The sequence below is a fragment of the Canis aureus genome, chromosome 15 (assembly GCF_053574225.1).
Source record: "Canis aureus isolate CA01 chromosome 15, VMU_Caureus_v.1.0, whole genome shotgun sequence".
NCBI classification, from domain to species: Eukaryota; Metazoa; Chordata; class Mammalia; order Carnivora; family Canidae; genus Canis; species Canis aureus.
Window position 1 is genome coordinate 2,383,197 of NC_135625.1, and position 19,152 is coordinate 2,402,348.

Below are 19,152 nucleotides of genomic sequence, written 5' to 3' on the forward strand. Positions count from 1 at the left end.
AAAGTAGCTCTAAAACCTGCAAAGGGAATTTAAACAAATATGATCACAAGTCCTCTTCCATGTTCCCTTAATGAGAGCAAGGTAACTAGCAACAACTCAAAAACTGCTCAGAATGACCTTTGCCCTATGCCAAATACCACTCTGCCAGCTAATGCATGATATTCATGTAATGAGGATAACACATCCATTCCAGAGGTTAATAACACACTAAATACCATGAGGGGTGGTTAACAAATTCAATTAAGTTGATTTTAGGAAACGGCTCCAAACTCGTTCTCAGTCACGGCTCATTTAGTAATTCAAATAAAGGAGGTTTAAAAACTCACTAGAAGACTTCCTCTTTTGACTAAGCTGGGGTATCCAGGGTTGGGTTTACCCCATTGCCTTAATCAAGTTAAAGAAAAACATAGTCAAAATTTATAGGGAAAAAAAATGGCTCTCCAAGCACTGGACATGACACAGTGCTGGAACATGATCCCTGAGGGGGACTTGCCTGCCCAAGGCACAGACACGGACAGCCAGGCTGACCCGGAAGTCTCCCTGAATGAAGACACAGAGGCCAAGGAAGCCAATAGTCACAGATGGAGGGAGGACCCCAGAGACCAGCAGAGGATCCTGCTGCATACCAGGTGAGCACTGACCCACCTATGTATGGACAATTACTCAAGGATAGTGAAGGAATGACCAACAGATCACAGGCAACGGTGCCCAGAGTTCTTACAGAATGGAGAACACTGCCTGTTCCCAGCAGCCAGAGCAGAACTCTTCATCACTCGCTGGGCAGAGAACAGAGTACTGAGAAGCCTGGAGCCTCAGGTGTGGGGGAGAAGATCACTCCAGAGGAAGTGCTGCGTAGGTCACTCTTTAGAAATCTTACAAGCACAAGTTCAGGGTAGGGTGAGGCTGGTGAGGTGCCAACACTCCCTATCTGGGTCACGCAACCGCAGGTCCACAACCTCTACAGACCTTAGGGGAGTGACCATCTATTTAAATAGTCGCCCCAGACTCTAGACTTCCCTCACCCTTCATCCAGCCTTCAAAAGCAAGCTCTGTAAGAACCAGACAGTTCCAAGAAATTTAACTACATCCAAAAAGAAAGCTCAAGCCTATTTTGGGGAATACAGAAATATCCCACACCCAGCAAAGTAAGTGTCACCAGGTCTGGTGTTCAATCAAGAAATACTAAGCTTGGGGATCCCTGGGTGGCTCAGCGGTTTGGCGCCTGCCTTTGGCCCAGGGCGTGATCCTGGAGTCCCGGGATCAAGTCCTGCATCGGGCTCCCTGCATGGAGCCTGCTTCTCCCTCTGCCTGTGTCTCTTCCTCTCTCTATGTCTATCATAAATAAATAAATAAATAAATAAATAAATAAATAAATAAAGCTATCTTAAAAAAAAAAAAAAAAAGAAATACTAAGCTTACAAACAACCAGGAAAATACGATCCATAATGAGGAAAAGATATTTTTAAATTAGCCAGAAGTGACACAGGTGGTTCAATTAGCAGGTGACATTAAAACAGGTATCATACTTGTATCCCATGTGTTCAAACAAGTAAAGACTGGACACGTTAACTAAACACAGGAAAGAAAAGCAGGTAGAGACAGTGAGATTGAAGAATAAAATCAATCAAGAAACACACCTGAGATTTAAAGACACAAGTAAATAAAAGGGAAATGACGGGAAGCAGAACCAAAAGAGCAGTAGCATTCATCAAAAGCACTGTCAGGTTGCTAAGCTAATATCATATGCAACAGTTTTAATGCAAAGACTATTACCAGGAATGAAGAGGCTTATTTCATGATGAACGAAAGGGGAACGTAGCAATCCTAAACATGTATGCACTTAATAACAAAGCTCCAAAGCCCATGAAATAAATACAGATAGAACTGCAAGAAGCACAATGAGCAAAACCAAATTACGGCTGGAGATTTCCACACAAGTCTCGTGATTGAAAGAGCGAGCGTACAGAAAATCAGTCGGGACATGGCAGGCTTGCACAGCCCTTGCAATCACCTTCCAATTAATTAATGCTTCAAGAAGAAGTCACAAGGGATATTTGGAAATATTCGAACGGGCTGGAAAGGTAAAACAGCAAACTGCAGTTGTGAGATGCATCAAAAACCATGCTGAGATGGAAATTTATAGCATTCAGCATGTATAACCTAAAAGAAGAAAGATGTCAAACAAATCTCTCAGGCCTCCATCAGGAATAAGTGGAGAAGAGAAAGCCAAAGGAATAAACATCGATGACGAAAATGGACATTATTCCTCAATAATGCTGTTAAAAGATCATGCCCATGTGTTTCATGTCCCCTCCCCCAAGAAGGCCTCACTGCGTCTCAATTCCTGATTAGTGATGAGGTTGCAAGTGGGAAGAGGTGATAAATCCTGCTCCAGAGGTGGCTCGTGGTCTGGGAGGTCGTGCACGGATACACACGTGACTACAGCACAGGGTCCTCGGAATCCATGCAGAACCTTGTACAAAGTCCCATGAGAGGAAGACAAAGCTGTGAAGGCCTGAACAAAGGAAGAGACTCTATGTCCATCTCGAACAGACTTCTAGAAAGGCCAATCATGAAGCATGGAAGCAGGAGACTCTTTAGAGGCTATCGTTAATCCTCATAACTTTCCAAAAGAGGCATTATTCCAGCTGTGTGTGCAGAGGAGGTGAGACCAGAGGGGTTGGGGAATTTGGCTGAGGGATCACAGGTGAACCCACACCTCGGTGAACCCTAGGATACAACCATGTCACAATGGTGTTGATATAATTGGAAAGCTTTTAAGTAGAAAAAATAATGTTAGAAATAATTCGGGGATGGGACACCTGGGGGAGCTCAGCGGTGAAACGTCTGCCTTCGGCTCAGGGCGTGACCCCGGGGTCCGGAGATCGAGTCCCATGTTGGGCTCCCTGCATGGAGCCTGCTTCTCCCTCTGCCGGTGTCTCTGCCTCTTGGTGTATCTCTCATGAATAAATAAATACAATCTTAAAAAAAATAATTTGGGGATAGTTTAATACAAAGAACAAAAAAACAAAGAAAAACAAAGCTGAAAAACCATGACTGTGTTCTCGTTGTCTCTATCTCACTCTCTGTCTCGCTCTGCGATATCCTATTTTTCTTTCCCGTCTTGACAGCAACAAACACAATGAGAGGGAGGATGACTCATCCGTCATAAAGTTGAAGATTCTGCACAGCAGCAAGCATCTCTAACGTATGTAGGTTCTGATGTCTCTCTCAAAACTTCCCCCAAACGGGAACATGTGAACACCGAGGGGGAATCTGGGAAAGCGTCTTTGAAAATTGAGGTGAGATTTAAAGATTAAGCAGAGTGCAGTTCGCATTGCCTTAGCAGGACGCCGTCTGAAGGGCACCGACGGAGACCCCCACCCGGCTCTCCGACATCCCGAGTCTGTGGTCCTTGACCAGAGGAGACACGGCTTGCTGGGACCGCAGGGCCACCTCTCGGGGGCCAGTGGCCCGTCCGGAGCAGGGAAGGGAGGGCCGGGGACCAGGCAGCGTGGCTTCGCTGTGGTTCTATGCTGAGGAGCTGAGTCCTGGAGCAGGCCTTGACCCAGGCCTCCTCTTTCTCCAGGGTCGTGAGCAAAGCTGCAGGCTGCTTCCCGGGAGCAACTGCAGACTCGGAGCACTGGGTGCCGACGCTTACCTGGCAGGGCTTGCAGGACACACCTGGCCGGGCGGGCAGCAAGCAGTCGTCAGCGCAGTCATGTCAAAGGCCTCAGCCCATCCCCGGCAGCCCAGGGCCCACCATTGGCCCAGCGTCGCTTCCCATTAAGGGGAGCTAGATGCGGGCTGCTCCCTGGATGGGGCCTCCTGAGACCAGGCGCCTCTTGGACCTGCGATCCATTCCTGGATCCATTCCTCGGCCAGAAGCTCCCAGCTGCTGACCCCCACGCCCCGGGGATTAAAGAAAATTAAAATTTGGGGCTTTTTTTTTTTTTTTTTTTTTTTTTAATTTCACCATGGGATCTGAGACCAGCCACATTCAACATCGAGAGTTAAGGGTTTTTTTACTTCCCGTGTTTTACGTGAACTACCTCCAGGCTTATAGGAAAAGCTGCGACGGGAATCGTGCAGGGCATGGTCTGCAGGTGACAAGAGGCGGTGGGGGAGAAGGGAGCGTGCCCCGCGCCGGGTGCCCTTCATGGCCACCAGGCTGTGCGTGCACGGTCTGTAGCCCTGACTTGCTTGGAATAGAGATGGAGACCCCCGTCATCCGTCATCCGTCATCGTTTCCAAGTTTCCTCAAGGAAGAGTAGCCGACGGAACGACTGTCAGCCGTACGGGGTGTGAGCCCATGAAGCGTTTCAGGTCGCTCCACTTTCTCAGGTGCTGCTGCCTTGGTGCTGATCACGGGAAGCGACAGCCAGGGCGGGAAGCCAAGGGGCTGGGAGCAGCCTGCCGAGCTCCCGAGGCCTGAGTCACAACGTGGAGCAGAGGGGGAGGGAAGCCAGCGGGCCTGCGGGTGGCAGGTGCACAAGGGCGCCGGCCCAGAGCCCGCGGCCACCTGTTCAGAGGAGCCTCCAGGCTGCACACGGACGGAGGGGCAGGGACGGAGGGGCAGACGGCAAGCTGCCGGAAGACTATAGCAGGGAGGATGCTAGCGAGAGAAGCCGGCCCTCAAAGCAGTAACCACAAGATCCACAGACTAACATAAGTCACGAGAACACAAGTGACCTATAAAACACAGAGACGGATCACGTACATGCAGGTGAGGTCCAGACGTGCTAAGAGTCAGCTTCCTTCATCAGCCTTTCTCCCTTCCAGGCTCTGGGCATTGCCTTATCGCCTTTTTAATTTCTTAAATTAGGACCCTCCTGCCTGTACTCACGTACACGCGAACACACACATTCCGTGTGAATTGCATTAAAAATAGACATTGGAGTCCTTCGAATCAAGCGTATGAAATTCCCGTTTGAGAAAAACAGATACTTTAAAGCAACGGTTCCATAATTTTATTTAGATAGGAAGTTTGGGTTTCATGAGGATTAAACTACAAAATCACTTCTAACGTTAAGACATTTGTGTAGAGAATAATAAAAGGGGCTTAACAATGTATAAAGCCATGTGGCATTATATGTTATTTCTAATTAATGAATTCTTGGCTGCCACTCAGTCCAACCCGATTTAATTTTTCTTTTATGTGCTGGCCATTACCTTCTAAAAATAGTCTTAAATTAAAGTTATGGACATAAGCAGTTTCAGCTTACCAGGCGTTAGTATATTACTAATTTATGATTTTCATATTCATTTGAACCTAAAAGCTCTTTTCATGATTGAATTCATATTAATAGCTCAAGCTTTATTAAAAAGAGCATCTTTGGGGAAAGGTAAAACATGTTTCTCTGTCACATACTATAGATAGCTTAGTACTTATAAATATATAGTAGACTTCAAGTTTTTCTCATTTCTGAACATCTTTTGTTTTAAATAATTCCATCATAACAAGGAGCCACCGTATGGATAAAATTAATATATAATGCAAAAGTTACTTCTAGCTTGTTTTAAAATCGTTTTGTCATATACATATATAAACGTGACTATTTACATTTAATTCTTGGGCTGAGGAGTGAACCAGCAGTAGTTAACCGGTGTGTGCAGGTACATGGGTGCCAGGTCCCCGACTCCCTGCAGGACCCTGCAGGGCAGGTAATGGAGATGAGCAGGCGGGGGAGACCCCGGGGATGGAGGCTGCTCTCTGATGCAGACCCCACAGCCCTCTCTCGTCCCACAAAGCTCGCTGACGGGTAGGACTCAGCGCTGTGGGGTTGTCCCCTGGAGGCAACGGCCAGTGAACGATGGCCTTCCTCCTGGAAACAGCAGCGTCGTGGAGATGGGCTCCAGCTCCCTGCTGACCTCAGCCCGCCCAGTGTGCAGCTGCGCCCGCTGCCTGCTGACTGGGGGCCTTGCCTCCCGCCTCCGCCCTTGCTGGCCCCTAAACTCCCACCGCAGCAGGGAGGCCCAGGCCCACACCCACCTTCCAGCTACTCCGCTGTCATCACCAGTGTATATGCCGCCAGCTGAAGAACGGCTCCCCAGACCCCAGTGGCCTAAAGCGACCAGCAGTCTCCCAACTGGAGTTCGTGCCTTCATAGGCTCCCGTTTGACTTTGATCTTGTAGACGCCGCTCACTGTCAAAGCCACTTAGATGAGCACCTTGCCCCACCCCTTTTCTCCACCTCCGTGACCCTAACCTGAAATTCATAGCACCTCATTTCTCTAGTCCACGGTGACTTGCTATTTTGATATGAAATGCCCCTATCCGTATGCCCTTTACCAGCCATTCTCAGCACAGCAAGAAGGGGGTTTTTGATGACAGAAGTCAGATGTGTGCTGCTCCCCTACTGAATACACTCCAGGGTCCTCTAGAACAATGAAAGAGACCTCATACCCCTTACCAGGGACTGCGATGCCCAGAGCATCTAGCCCTCACGACTTCTCCAACCACAGCCCCTAACAGACTCTGTGCATCAGCCATAGGCCTTTCTTTATGGTCCTAGAAGATGCAAAAGCCCCTTCCCTCCTCTGGGCGTCTGAAAGCTCCCACCCCTAGACCTTTGCGTGGTGTTTCCTGCTGTTCATGTCTCCGGTCAGCTGACAGCATTTTTTCAGAGGTCTCTCCCATTGTTTACCTAAAATAATTCCATTCTTGCCTCCTACTATTTTGATCACTTACTAGGCTAGTTTCTCTCAAGCTCTACTGCTATTTTGAATTAACAGAAAGAGACCAGCAGGCTTCGCTCTCCGATTCGCCTTCCTATCCACAGCACCTGCAACAGCTCTCTATAGTGGAGCCTCCATAAACCATGTATTGACTAAATGACTTAATTAATGAAAGAATAAATGCACAAATTGGCCTGAAAGGGGAGACATTCTGATTTCCTAAGACATGGAATTCAGAGTCTTTTTCAGAAATGCTTATTCTTAACTTTTTAGGGAAGGTCCTTCATCTCAAATAGAACTTCTAATACTCCAAGCATAAATACAAAGCTACCTTCACATACCTCTTGAATTGATCCATGTTCACATCAATGATTAGGACTTGCCAGTTTGGAAAAAGAAAGGCAGGCCACAGATCAATCCATGTGAGTAATGCGGCCTTAGGCTAAGAGTATGTGGAACCTGCAAACTCACCCCCATAAGATGTTAGAAGTCCTCTCTCTTCCTTTGTTTTGAAGCGCACTGAGGGGGGCACTTGACGGGATGAGCACTGAGTGTTATTCTGTATGTTGGCAAATTGAACACCAATAAAAAATAAATTTATTATTAAAAAAATGAAAAAAAAAAAAGAAGTGCACTGCCCCGAGTGATGACAGCAGTAGTGCAAAGGAGAACCAGGGAAAGAAGGGAAGAGACAAGGAGAGAAGAGAGCAGTAGAACCTTGCTGCAAATTTGCACTTCGAGCAGCAGCTTCCCATGAACAGAGGCTGTTGGGAACAATGGCAAACTTCCTGGATTTTTTCAATGGTTTTACAAAGCCCGCACAAAACCCCATCTAAGTTTTGAAGGGTCAAGAAAGACATGACAATTCAAGTCAGATGAGGCAATTTCTTTACATTTTAGCAGGGTACTGGAGGGCTGATTAAATCCCATAACATAATTTAGTTAAATGAAGCTGCAAGGGTGAAAATGCTATAGAAGAATTAAAAGCACTCTAAAAATATAAAAAGAATGCCCTATTGTCTGCGACCTAGCTCAGAATGCAATTTCAAAGGAACAGAGAAAAGAGATGCAAACAACAGTCGGGTCTTGCAAGCAACGGCTATAGATTTTCTCAGAAGCGCCAAGTGCTCAGGGACTCCTCCGTGTATGCATGCGGATCTAGGAGGGTCTGCTAAAACAGGGAACAGGATTCTCCCGCAGTGGCAAGGGCCAGCTTATAAAGATCGTCTACAGGGAAGGCAAACAAAGGCCAAATAAAGTCTAAGAGACGCGAGTCCCGGCTACGATGCTGCAGGTGGTCACAGGTGTGGACACCTGTAAGCATGCCCACAGCTGGGAAGGGGCCGTGCCCGACGTGGCCCAGCCCGCCACTTTGAACAAGACCGGACGGTGGCGCGGACACTTACTAAGTACCAACAGCATTCACAGGACCTTTGCCAGTGATGCTCACATGCAGGTTTTTATATTATGTGATTGTCAAAGTTCTATTTGCCACAAGCTCTACACCAGGGGTCCCCAGGGCATTCTAGCGAAGAGCTGTTTTGCTCACTGCAAGACTCATCATCTTGCACAAGGGTTGGGGGACACGGTGGAGAATGAACCTCTGTTTAGCCAGCTTTTCCAAATACGAGGGAGCTGGCTGGCAAACACCAAATCCAGCCCCTCTCTCTCTCCATCTATTACGTATTTCAACCAGGCAGAGAGATTGAGAGGCTCTCCACAGGAAGACACTTCTGAGAGTCTCAGAGCCCACAATCAGGAAGGTGGATCGTCGCCATCAACATGATAAATGTTTTGCTCATCGCCACATTACACAAGCGTAAGTTGAATTCAAATAACTTGGCACCTGCAGTAGAAGGGAAGCACAAGGGCTTCTAGAGTCTCATCTGGACAAGATTGTATTTGGGGGCTTCGATGAGTCTCATCTGGACAAGATCGTATTTGGGGGCTTCGATGGTGAAATGGTGCATCTTAAGGGGCTTAAATTAAATGATCAATAACTTTAACTCATGGGCTGGATGAAGTTTTGACCTGGCTTGAAATTAGTTAACATAATTATGACAGAAGACAATTTAGAGGTTACAAAATTCAACATACGTGTATTCATGCTCTATTATCTTGCATTCAAAAATATGTACAAATCTTAAGATCGTCCCCTTATGAAGGAGACCCCAGAGGGCCCCATGTGAGAACACAGAGAGTCAGCAGCCCACAAGGCAGAGGAGGGTCCTTCACCTCCTCTTCCCCCATGCTGGCGTGGCAGCTGGAGCTGTGAGCTCTCTGTGACCACACAGATAAGGGATGATACCTGAGTCAACAAAGCGTGGCGCAGGCCATCTGCCCAAACTGGACTCCATTCTTGACCCCTAAGTTGCGGCGCAATAGAGAAACACGCTTCTTTCTAGCTTGTGCCACATACTTTGGAGCCTTTTTGTTAGATAATTGTGTGAGGGCATAGACTAAACAAATAACATTTCTGAGAATTGTAACTCTTACAGAACTCATCACTCCCCGTGATGTGCTAGAATTTTGGATGCATCTCACTGATTTTCTTACCAGACTGTAAAACACAGACCAGGATACTTATCTGATTAACTATGTAACGAATGGATCTGAGAAGAATGGCACCACTAAGCTCAGTAAATGTTAATTTACGTGTATGCAAAGTAAATGTTTGGGCCTCTTCTGATGCATCCTTCCCTGAAGATCTAAGGTGACATTTACCTTCAACTGGACTTATAATAATGGAAACAGAAGCTTCATCACCATCTATTTATCTACAGCAGCCGCTGTTTGGAAAGGATGTGTTTAAATGCATCATAATGTACAGGATGTATGTCTATTTGTACCCTGAGCTCTGGGATTTTTTCTCTAAATCCATAAAAGTACAAAGAGACATCATGAGTTTTCACTTTTAACAGCATAAAAAGGACATCATATCAATATATGTGTATGTGTGCATGTGTGTCTACCTTATAAACTTAGATGACTAGACTGTATCCAAATAAGATGAGAATATTAATCAAATTATTCTTATATACTTTGATATAGTTTTGTGGATTAGATGGTACACATGACTCACCTACTTAAAAATAGTTTAAAAATTAATCTCTCATATGCAACTAGTTAAAAGTCAACAGTTTTCTGATTCAGTAGCTGATTAAAACAGGTGTGGACAATTACTTAAATAAAACATGTTAAACAATTTTCGTAACAGGATTGTTGGCCTTCAGAGACTCTCCAATGTTTTTTTTTTTTTTCTCTAATAACCTTCCTTAAAGTAAAAAGAAACCCTCTTTAAAAAAATATCCCCCTTTATAATTACAAATTTTACAACCCCACCTATTAATTGATCTAATGCATATTTTAAATTCCGTAAACCTTCCAAAATCAGATAAGCGATGTGCAGAGAAAAATGTTAATAAGTTGTATCCAACATTAACACACACTATTTCATATAATAAAAGTCAAAATCTGCTCACATGTAATAACCTCAAGAATTATGACAAATATAAAATACTGGTGAAAAATATTAAGACAGAACAAATTTAATTTAAGACACCACTAAAATAATAATACTGAGATATTAAAAATCACTATATATTCATTGGAAGTGAAAATATGCTGTCATCTATAACTGATGGACTCGGATATTTAATGTCTAAATAACAAGTCTTTTTAGGAGGGAAATGGTCAATAAAAGTTATTTGTACCTCAAATGACGAACTGAGAAGAATGAGGATTTATTGGAAAGGTGTACTTTTTTTTTAACTATATCTGGTTCTATACTTTTTTTCTTTTTTAAGCAGGCTCCACACTCAATGTGGGGTGTGAACTCACAACCCTGAGATTAGCAGTCACATGCCCCAGCAACTGAGCCAGCCAGGCGCCCCCATAAGGGTTATATAAATATAGCAAAGTAGTAAATAGTAAATGTAGCAAAAGAGTAAAATATAGGTTATATAAGTAAACGGTTGATGAATAATGAGTATTTAAGCGTTTAAGTAAACATAACGCAAATATGTGTCCTCATTCTGCCTGGAAGGTCCCCCACCCTTCCAGAAAGGCTCACTTTCTGTACAGATTTCGTTCTATGGAAATGTTCCTCAACCATGGGATCTCTGTTTTGATTGGAGAATGGCTCATTACTTCTGCAATTATTTGAATTATTTGAAAAATAATGCTTATTTGAAAAAGCAGCAGCTGAGGCTTTAGAAGACACCTCCCAAAGAGGACATCCGAGAGGCAATGCAGGCTTTTGCCTGCATAAGCGAGAGAAAGAAGTGCAGAGGGAGGGCAGTGGGGCTTCCAGAGCTGGCCTCAGGTGGCAGGTGGGGAGGTGGACAGAGGGAAAAGCAGGCACTTGGAGGGAGCACCAACACCACAGCATCTCTGATATAGGTGAGGGAACTTGGGAAACACCTAGGCCTCCAGGAGGGAATTCAGACCCACTTCCCCCCTAGCCTCCTTCACGTTATTCCCTCTACCTGGGACAAGAGACAAGGCAGGTGGGCCTGGGGCTGCGACAAACCTCAGAAAGCCATTGGCATTGATCACTTAGGTGACTAACAGAAAGAAAAGACAGAAACGGCTCTCTCAGCTTGTTTAACATTTGCAGAAACAAAGCAATGTACAAACTTCCTGCTGTAGCTGGAGGAAAGAGTTGTGTTTCTGTGGAGTAAGGAAAGTAAACATGAACATGAATTCCATAACGCGTTCACGCTATGCAAAACGCCATCCGCATGGCATCCGCCTGGGGTGTCATCTTTGTCGCCTTGTTGTGAATACGGACACGCAGGGGGTGCTTCTGCAGCAAGGAAATTATTCCCGTGGCCCACTCACCTTGCTAGGTGCTCAACATCTGACAAATAATATGGTCTTGCTGCTGGTTATTACCCATTCGCTAAGCATATTTATTTTAAGCCGCACTTTGGTTTAGAAGAAACGTAGACTGTATATTAAGAGGTCAGTTTTCTCATGACTTGGAAACTTCTGGGTGTACTGGTTAAGCTACTAAAATTAATTACCCATTAATTGCTCATGGAGATCCTAATTCATCATTCATCATTTGAGCTGGAGGATGTAGCAACCCCTGCCGAACCGTCAGGCCATCCCCAGTCGAGCAGGTGGGCAAGAGGAGCGCGGAGCCCGCCTGAGCTGAGGGCCACCCGCGCCAGGAGAGGGTAGTAGCAGAAGCAGCCCTAGGACAGCCCCGGGGCGGGCGAGAGGACACTGGGTGAGCCCAGAGGCAGCAGGGCTGCAGGGGCCTGGGCCAAGCAAAGGCATCCCAGCCTGCGGGGCTGGTCCATGCAGCTCTCGTGGCTCCGTGGGCCCGTGTGTAGGTGAGAGGACTTGGGGAATACCTATGCCTCCAGGAGGGGGTTCAGAGCCACCGCACCCCACCCATGATGTGGGCCACACCACGACATCTCAAGTGGATACGTCTAAATAGCACACCCCGGGGGGAGAGCGCGAACATTTTTCACTTGATGGTATTGTTTTCCTCCAGCAGTAAGTGGGCAGTGAGCCCAAGTGGTTGTACATAAACCACTTAGGACTCGGCATGCGTCCTAAGACTGTAACACGTTCACTACAAGTAAGCGAGCAAGGCCGTTCTAAGTGGGGTGGGGTCACGTCCCACCCCCTCCTGCGGCGACGTTGAAAGCAGCCGTCTCCTGGATCGGAATTCCTTTAGCTTTTATGTTCTGCCTCTGGACCCTTGAATCTCCAGAAGGAGCACGTTTAAGATTGAGACGTACAACTGGGACACAGAGGCGTGGTTGGTTGCCCAAGGCCCAGGATGCCAGGGCCGCAGATTCCATTACACCTGGGCAGTGTGGTCACCTCCAGGGCAGCCAAGGCTGTCCCCGGACGTCGCACCGGGCAGCCCCCACCAACCCCTGTAGGCATCGGGCACGGAGGCCTCTTCACTGCCCCGGGCACTGAAATCCTGGCAGCCATATGGAGCCGGAATGTATGCAAATACACGTACGTACACTCAGATGCACCTGCACTACTGAGGGCGGCGGGGGGGTGCAATAGTAGGAAACTGGTCATGGGAAGTAAGCTCTTAACTATGGGCAGCTAGACGAAGGAGGTAACAGGCATTCCAGTCGTATACTCACGGATAGGTTTTAAATGACCTGTAGCACCAATACCTGTCGATTAAAAACTTCAAGTAATATCGAACTAAAGAATCCTATAGATTATGGGACACAAAGTCCTTAAAATAACAATCAGCATGTGTCCCGTGCTACACAAGCATCTGCTAAATATGGACACAGAAGTGTCGCGCCACATTCTTAATATAAAACAGACCCTTCCCCCAAGACCCCTTCAGGGAACACAGAGGTCATGAGGCTCAAGGCGCTACACGCTTCTCCATCCAGGGCCCCCCAGCTCACTCCTGCCCAGGAGCCCCGGCCCGGAGGGAAGCTTCCTGAGGCCTCAGGGCTCACTGCGCCCACAGAGTGGCCTTTCCTAAAGCGACACAGGCTGCTTAGCTAGTTCCAAGTGGACACAAACCTCTTAGGAAATGACTCGTCGGGGAGCACTTCCTAGGGTAGGAGAGCGACACGGGGGAGACGGCTCCCCGGCCAGCATCTCACCCTGGGGAGACCCCGCACCTGCAGGGAGGGACCGGGACATCACCTGCGGTGGCTTGGAGTGCCCAGCGTCTCCCTCCAAGTCACCGTGTCTCCCACGCCCCTGCGTGCACTCCCGCTCTCCAAGTACGGATATGCAGAAGCATGAGCGTGTAAGTCGGGAAACTAAAGAGATGAATCACCTTCGACCAGACCCAGTAAAACCAAAACACATTAAACACAAGCAGACAGCGTCACAAACCCCAGGGCGCCTGGCCCAGCAGCAGGCCCTCACCTGGCTCAGGTGGGCCCTCCATGCTCCCCGCTACCCCGCCCTCTGCACCCTCCCTGCTCCCCCCACCTGCGCCCCCTGCACCCGCTGCACCCTCCCCCTCCTTCCCACCCGAGCCCCCTGCACCCTCTCCACGCCCTCCGCACCCTCTGCACCCTCCCCCTCTCCCCCAACCCGTGCCCTCAGCATCATCCCCAATCCCCCCACCTGTGCTCCTTGTACCCTCCCCACTGCCCCCTCCCTGGCTCCTGTCACCCTCCCCACCTTTGCCTCAGGATGGAGGCAGGAAAAAAAGGACCTCAGGCTGCTCTATTACATCACAAAGGAGCCGGTTGCTCAGGGGACCAGGGAACCCTGTGGGAGGGGCCTCGCTCCTCAGCTCATGCATAAAAGGAAATTAAGACCAGACCCAAATTTCTGGAATTTTACATAGATTCTCAGATCTGGTAGGTTCATAGCACAGCGGGCGGCAGTTGACGCGCCCTCCACTGTGCACCAGGGACAGCATCTCGGGGGAAGCTGCCGAGAGGCATGGTTGGGGGGGGGGGACCTGCTGACAGGGGGTGTGGGTCTCCCTACAGAGGGACCCTGCCAGCCCCAGACACGGAAACCCAGAGGCCGCGCTGAGGGAGGATGGACCGCCAGTTATCTTGCCAGCACTAGGGTGTTTGGATACAGGGAGGCCCGAGGCTGAAGGACCAGAGGTTTTCCCTGTGGGGCAGCATTTGGGTTTTTCATTTAAATTAATAAGTCAAATAATAAATTTTCTATAACAACAGCACTTTGTGATGGCGGGTCCAAGTCACAAGGCCTTTCCTCGGGCAGGGGGAGCATATATATGTAGAATATGAAAATTTGTCAGAAATAATAGGTGAATCTTCTAGTTGTCTCATAGGGTCAGTCAAGTCCCATGTTCTCCAGCGGCCCATCAGCCCAGGGCCAACGGTGGGTCATTTTAAGTGGCTGTACCCAGGAAAGGCGAAGGCACGTTTGCCTCTCTGCCCTGTACACAGCCCTACTTCAGGACGATTATGTTTAATAGGAACACTATTTTTTTTTTTCCCCAGAACGCTTTTTCTTTACTACAGTGGGACAAACTGTGTGCTTGCAGAATAAAATATGAACTTGTTTTCTTGGCGGGCAGGGGAGCAGGGAAATGCAAATGTATCTTGGAGGGCAAGAATCTTCCTGATTGGATTCTGGTCTGTTTGTCCAAACCATCTCACATCCATCCATCCATCTGTCCATCCATTCATTCATTGATCCCTTCCTTTTTTTTTAATTTTAATTTTAATTTTTATTTTTTTAAGGGCTGATGGCAAAATATCTTTAGCCAACGATGAAAGACATGTCATGATCGTTTGGAAAACCCTGGGAGTCTTCTGGTCAGAAACCCTGTCTTGGAAAGGAAGATTTGCACCCCGCTCGTCCCCCCACCCCCCAAGCTCTGACAGTCGGTTTCTCAGCAGGCCCTTTGGTCACATAAGTGTAATAAATTAGCTCAGCAAACCGACTATCACCCCCGGAGAGTCCCCGAGCGGCTTCGACTACGCCCGGCATGACCCCCCAGCAGCAGGATTGACACGGACACCACGACTAGGTTTAGGAAAATAAATGAACGTGGAGGACACGCGTTTACCACTCCTGGATGCCACGGAGATAAGAATATAATCTCGGGAAAGACGGAAGGAGGCCACTTGGGCCCGGGGAGTGGAAACGTCCACATCTCTACATAGAGATCCTCACTGGTAACAACATCCTCCTCTCTACTAGCTGTTGGGCCAGGAAACGTGGAAAGGGTAGGTCAGGTGAGCCTGCGCAGGTCCAGCCTGATGCCCGCGTCACTGGTTCTCCTCCACTCAAAACACGGGGCACGTTATCTTTTTAGTAATGGGCCAGGCCTGCTTCCCCACGCGGGGTGCGTCGTGTGGGATAACGAGGAGCTCGTAAGTTCAGTGGAAAAGCCGTGACTATCGTGCTCCCGTGACCACATCCGAGCCAGCGCACCGGCCATGCACCTGCTCTATTGTACAATTGCTGTTTCTGGAGATAAGAAGCGTTACAAGCCCCAGGACCTTTGCATGCACAGCTTCCTAAAAACACAACTCTCGTCCTCACTCCAGTGTGCTCCAGCCTCACCGGTTTATTGTTCGCTGAATCAGTGCCCCCCAGCCCCCCGACTCAGACCAAGAGCCCTCCACCGGGAAGAATCCCAGGCCTTAGGACCTCGCTGCTGCACCGTCAGTTACCTGAAAGTTCACACCCCTGCGGAAGCTACAACTGTGGGATAGCGTGTGGGCTTCCACAGACTGGCTCAGCCCACGGACCCAGGCATCCTTTTTCTCCGTGTCTGGTTCCCATAGTGAAGCAGCATATCCACTCGCTTTTGCTCGTTTTGCATCAAATCCACATAAATGGCTCAGTGTAATAAACGACGACAACAACTCTGGAATAATCATTAAAATATACTGGAAAAGCCTTCCGACGGCAATATTCCAATACACGTGAGTAGGGATGATTTTTAATGCTCTTCTCTATTTTAAGTTTTCAGATTTCTCCCTTGGAATCACATCTTCCTGATACTGTTTAAAAAAAAAAAAAAAAAACACAAATGATACAAACCATTTCAAACACATCTTATGAAAGGCAATAGCCCAAAACACATAAACCACGAGAGTGCAGTTAACATTTTAGGAACTGTTGACTCTTTCTGGAAATATTTCTCCAAGGTCCTTAATAGCTGGTTGAACTTTTACATTCAAGCAGAGGACGGCTAGTGTTCATCAAAGTCACGGGTAGTTAGGAAGAGTCTATGGTCCTCAACTGCTAAAATTTTGTTGTTGCTGCTGTTGTTGTCGCGGTTGTGCTCACTGTTGTCACTGTCATCATCGTCGCCATTGTCATTGTCGTCATCGTTGCTGTTGTCATCGTCCTTTCATTGCTGTCATTCTCGTTGTCATTGTCCTCGTCGTTGTCATCGTCATCATTGCTGTTGTCATAGTTGTTGTTGTTGCTGTTGTCGTTGTTGCTGTTGTCGATGTCATTGTTGCTGTTGTCATTGCTATTGTCGTCGTCCTCGTCATCATCATTGCTGTCGTCGTTGTCCTCGTAGTCGTTGTCATCGTTGTTGTTGTTGCTGTTGTCATCGTCGTTGCTGTTGTTGTCGTTGTCATTGTTGCGGTCATTGTCGTCGTAGTTCAGCAAAACTGTCGGAGAGTGAGCGAGTCGGCCTGACAGGGTTTCACCATCGAGTGGGTTGTCTCCACGGAGGCCCTAAGGTAGCTGCAGAGGCAGGTAGGGGGCCGCGTGTGACTTGCGTGGGCAGGTGATCCCTGTCGTGGGGGGGGGGCACACCTCCTGTCGGCTGAGATCCTGCAAGTGGCACGGGGCACGACCTCCACGCGTGCAACACGCACGTTGACACGCAGGAGCCCCAGCCTCGGCCTCCGAGTCCCGGCCAAGCAGCCCTCCTCCTTGTGGGGAGGCCCGACAGCACCCCCGTGGGGTTTGGAGAGCAGCGAGAAGGTCACAGGAAGGTTGCCGGAGGCCGCACAGCCACCAGCAATGCTCGGAGCGCACAGGGGGCCACACACGCTCCCCTGAAGCTCCTGGCCCAGCCTGGGGGTTGTCCTGGGGACCCCCTCGGAGGGGTGCCAGGGAGCCTGGGACCTGTGGGTGGTGCTGCACACCCCTGGGCAGGGCAATGGGCCGAGGGGAACATGAGGGGCTCCCGTGGGGAAGCGGGGGGGAACAGGGTCTGTGCCCCCACCACCTTCTAGGCTGGCAGCGCCCTGTGGGGCACCGGGGCACCTGTCCCCTCTCCCCGGGGGCCACACTGCAGGGCTGAGGCTGAGCACAGCCCGCCCCCCTTGGTTTGGCGCTGCCCCCGACAGGACCCCACACCCCCCACTGTTTTACTCCGTCTGGCCTCTCGACGCCCCATCCACCTGCTGCTGCGCGCAGCAGGTGCACTTCCAAAGCCCATGACGGGACGACCGCGTGGCCCCAGGGCTTCGCAGCACTCGACGGGGTACCCGGTGCACGACACTCGCAGACTAAAGGATGTCCACGTGGATTCATCTACTGACCTGAGAGCCAGCATACTGGAGGCATCCCCCACACTGCTTGGCTGCAGATCTTACCATTAAAGTCTCCTTACATGAGGTGGCAATTGTCTTCTTAATGTAATTATGCCCAGAGGGGAAATGTACCGTAGTAGTAACCATTGGCAACTCTTCCTGAATTGGTTTGTATTTCATCAAATCAAGGACTTTTTTTTTTCACTTTATTTATTTATTTATTTATTTATTTATTCATTCATTCATTCATTCATTCATTCATTCCTTTTTCCAATCTGAAAATAGATGATAGTATATTTTGACCAGAAGAAGGGAAAAAACTGAAGACTTGGCCTACAACCCAAGCAAGTGCACAAAGGGGCAAAGAGGGGAATTCAAGGTCTGTGCTCCAGGAGAGAAAACGACCCCGGCCACACACACACACACACACACACAGGGCGCAGGGCTCCCCTCCATCACCAGCAGTGTGACACAGCCTCTCATAGAATAAAAAGGACCCTCATAGGATGATATTTTCAACCAAATGTGACTTCCATTTCATGGTTACCCTCAAGTATAAGATGTAATCACTGAATCCTAAAGCGAATCCATATTTGAGAAAGTTAGACAGCATGAACTCTTAGCTTTGCTTTCGATAAAATTCCAGTGCTACGGGGTTAGGCCTGCTAAGTTCAGACAGAAAATAATAGACGGAGCCCTGAGGGCCCTTCTGTCCTGGAACATGTTTTCCTGGATTCCTTTCATGAGCAGCTGGAGAGGAAGCAAGAATCTGGGTTCTGGGGGACATGCTGTCCTTAGACTTTGTAGTCACTCTACAGTCGCTTCTCCCCACGAGGTACGATGTTCAGGAGAGGGGATTATGAAATGTAGGCTCCCAGCCAAGACTGACTTTGTTCAACTCACCACATACTGAATGTTAGTTAAGTATTCTTTTCAAGTTAGGTGTAATTCAGGAAATTTGAAACTGATTATTGAATTCAAGTAGAGTTTTAGGGGAAAATAGTTTTTCCTAAACTTTGGAGTATTTCCTAGAGAATTTGCCGTTGTTATAAAATTGTACATTAGTCTTTCTTCACACAGTTTCTCCCAATGAAATTATTGAATGCGTTTGAAATTATTAGGTAGAAACATAATATATATAATATATAAAATAAATATATAGTTTTTCATATAGCATACTTTAGATATATAATAGTTTTAATTATTGATTTATCCAGTTATTCATTCTTTCAAAATGAACCTACTTTTTGAATAAGGTGTAAATATATCATCTATTCCGTCACATGGAATTAAAATTCATTAAAGTAAATCATTAAATTAAATGATAAAATTAAAACAATTTTAAGTTAGATAATAGGTCATTTTGATAAAGCTAGTTTGGATAATTAGTTGTAAGCACATTTTCCTATAAGCATTCTACTAAAAATAGATAGGAGTGACTCCTTATTCTTGGAGAGCCAGAAAAGGCTTTGTAGAAAAACATATAGGGTTTTCACAGGGAAAGAATAACAGGAGGACA

At 47.7% G+C, this 19,152-nt stretch overlaps 1 protein-coding gene and 1 long non-coding RNA gene across 5 annotated transcripts in view; one reads left to right on the forward strand and one right to left on the reverse strand.

Annotated features, from left to right (window-relative positions):
• Positions 1 to 19,152, reverse strand: part of CSMD1 (CUB and Sushi multiple domains 1) — a 1,870,054-nt gene that overhangs the window by 968,860 nt on the left and 882,042 nt on the right. The gene's annotated exons all lie outside the window — the stretch shown is intronic.
• Positions 13,882 to 19,152, forward strand: part of LOC144284208 (uncharacterized) — a 29,118-nt gene continuing 23,847 nt past the window's right edge. For 2 of the 3 annotated variants that reach the window (XR_013352543.1, XR_013352542.1), the window contains exons 1-2: positions 13,882 to 14,000; positions 14,865 to 16,058. This is a non-coding gene — a long non-coding RNA (uncharacterized LOC144284208). Of the gene's footprint in view, positions 14,001 to 14,864; positions 16,176 to 19,152 lie in introns of those variants that run through there. The other variant, XR_013352541.1, reaches the window with a different exon arrangement.